Consider the following 3,303-nt stretch of genomic DNA (forward strand, 5'->3'; position numbering starts at 1 on the left):
TACACTTGTATGGTTGTGTATGCACAAAGCTATATTAAGTTATGCATGATTACGAGTATAAAGGTGAAATGATGTGAATGTGAATTGCTTGCATAAAATGCATGAATGTGTGTACATGTGCCTATGGACGGAATATGTTGAGGATGATTTGCTGGTATTAGCTAATAAGCAAACAAACTGATTCGGATATAAGGACACTAGAATCTAGTTAAGAAGAGTATTGATGTTTACATGATTGTGGTTAATGGAATCTAATATGACTATTGAGATAAGTATTTTGCTGGATAGAATACATATAGATATATAGTCATTGGTGTATTTACATAAATGATCTTAATGATGAATGATTTGATGTGAATCGTTCTAAGAATGGGTGATGAGTATTTTTCATAGGAACTACTGTCATTATTTCAAGTCATTTATGAGAAGTGATGTATATTTATGAGAACTACTTACGATTTGGTGGAATCAAGTATAATGTGGTGTTCATCAGCTAGTTTGCAAATGTATGACTATCAGGAGTCATATAACGTACTATGGTTATAAGAAAGGTATGGTGATTTCTAGGATGAAATCAATTATGTAACTCTTGATGAGCCTAGTAGGGAAACTATATGAATTGTGGCACCTTGTGGGTTAATATGGTATAAGTGTGAATTATATTGAATAAGATTTAAATTTTGAGGTTTAAAAATATTTGTTGAGTGCTAGATGTTATGTAAGTGATACATAAGGATTATCCGAGGAAAAAAGTAAACGACTCCTAAACACCAAATGAAGATAATGATGTTAGATAAATATTGGACCATGAGGATTAAGTGAAATGATGAATGACATTGGCCATGGAGAGATAGTTGGCCAACCATTGAATTGATGTTATACTAAGAAATTAGGTAAGTAAGAATGGATCTAGTCATGTGAGTAAATTAAGATTTAGAAGAGTATCACTTACAAAGATAAAGGAATATAGATTAGGATGATTTAAATGAGATGATAATCATTCAGAGTTTTTGTGACAAGTTAGGAATCATGGTTATTAAGATTTGATGGAAATAGAAGTAAAGATGCATCAGAGTATATACAAGATCATACTTACTATCCTTTGAGAGTTCATGAATATATACAAATTGTGGTTCGTGTTGATCTCCCTATGTGCATATGAGAATAAATTCTGAGCCAAAATGATCAAGATTTTATAAGTGATCATTCTTCAGACAGAAAAGATTGGTTAATCATTAATAGAAGTATTTATAAGTTATGGATGATTTATGGATTTATGTGAGCTATCTAAGAGTCAAAAAAAAAAAGAAGAAAGGTGGAATTGCTAGTCCTTAGTGAATTCTATTTGGATGGCACTACCAAATCATTAAGGATAAATAGTCAAGTTGAGATAATCTATATGGCACATTGCATGATTTGCATAACTTTGTGATTGTACTTTCATGTATTGACATTTGGAACTTTGGTTTCATTTTGTTTTCTTCTTGACTGGAACTTGCAAGGATGCATGTATGACTATATGTATATACACATGACAGTGGATGAGAAGAAGTACCATGATGAAATTAAGTACCATGACAACATAAAGTTAGTCATACAGTTATGAACATAAATGATATGATCGCAGGCTATGTTTCTATAATCTCATCATGCTTTATGAGAATTTACTGTATGCAAATCTGTGAATAGGCTATTGCAATGCAATGCCTTGATATGTATATGAGATGATGATATGATATATATAGATGATATGATATGTTTATGATATGCTGATATGTTTGGTATGGGCGAGATATAGGTCTTTGGATTGAGTGCTGATATGGAATGGATAGATTAGCTAGTCTGGATGTTCATTTGGGAGATTCATGTGGAGAACATAAGGTCAGTGAGTGCTAGCCGAGTAACGAAAAATCTGAGTTGGAAACTATTATGAGAGTTGTAAGTGTTTAATGTAAACGAATTTCGAGGACGAAATTCTTTAAGGGGGGTAGAATTGTAACATCCTAGTGAGTTGAGTTGAGTCATTTCATAGAGGTAAGTTGAGTTGGGTTGAATCAAACCTTGTTGGGGTAGAATGAGAGTATAAGTGGACTTATGTGAATGTAAAGTTAGGACTTGCTTGCATTAAAACATACAGCTTGGGTATGAAGTTGTAGCCTTTGTACACTTGAGGTACCAATTAGATATGTTACACAGCCAACTCACTTCTTCTAGAGACTACCCGTTCTTATCAGTTCACTTCCTATTTTCATGTTTATCATTCTCTTCTTACTTGTCCCGCCCATTTTCTTTCCATTGTCAACATAGTTAAGCATTAAGTCAACTGCAAGTAAGTAAAATTCCTTGAAGTTATATGTTATTCACTCTTTAATTGAGTTATATTGGAGATGAGTTATGAGAATTCTTGTGTATAGGAGAAGAAAGTTCAAAAGTTGCAGAAAAGAGAAGCTAAAACAGAGTCCCAGCTTTTTGAAACCAAGGTTTGATATCTCTTGTTATTTCCCATGTTCTTTGCATGAAAAATTGTGTGGAGTGTTGCTCATGAGATGATATGTTGCTTGTTGTTGGGTGGAAGTACTGGAAATGATGTGAAAACAGGGGATGAATATATGAAGCGGAAACAGAGTTTGCTGGAAATGTTACCAGCAACTTCATCTTGATTTTGAACCCATATAATGATGGAATTAGGAATTGTCATAGAAGAGTTATTTGTTCCTTTCTGTGTTAGCTTTACATGGGCTTTTGAATCATTCAATTTGAAGTTGTATATTGAGAGTTATGGCCAAAAGAACACAGACTGCACAATCTGGAAACACGTCGCGCGCCCGCGCGGTCTGGAAAGCAAGTCGCGCTCGCGACTTTCACATGCGCGGTCGCGACTTTGGCCAAAAACTCTCTGACTCTCAAATGGCACAACTCGCGCTCGCGACTTTCACATGCGCGGTCGCGACTTTGGCCAGAAGCTCTCTGACTCTCAGTGTGCGCATCTCGCGCTCGCGAATCACACAAGCGCGCTCGCGACTTCATCTCGCGCTCGCGACTTGTGCTGCGCGGTCGCGACTTCCGCCAGAAACACACTGACTCTCAAGATGCACAAGTCGCGCTCGCGACTTTCACATACGCGGTCGCGACTTGTGCTGTGACCCTCTTTTGCCTTTCATTTGCTATGTAATCACATTCCTTTGCTCAACATGCATGCATCCAATCATTTTACAACAAAAATACAACATAAGAACATGGATTAAAACAACATACAAGCATTCATATGATGTGAAATCAAATCAATATGATGAACGATGACGT

Source organism: Jatropha curcas, chromosome 3, assembly GCF_041381405.1.
Source record: "Jatropha curcas cultivar XTBG-Jc1 chromosome 3, XTBG_Jcur_1.0, whole genome shotgun sequence".
Taxonomy (NCBI): Eukaryota; Viridiplantae; Streptophyta; class Magnoliopsida; order Malpighiales; family Euphorbiaceae; genus Jatropha; species Jatropha curcas.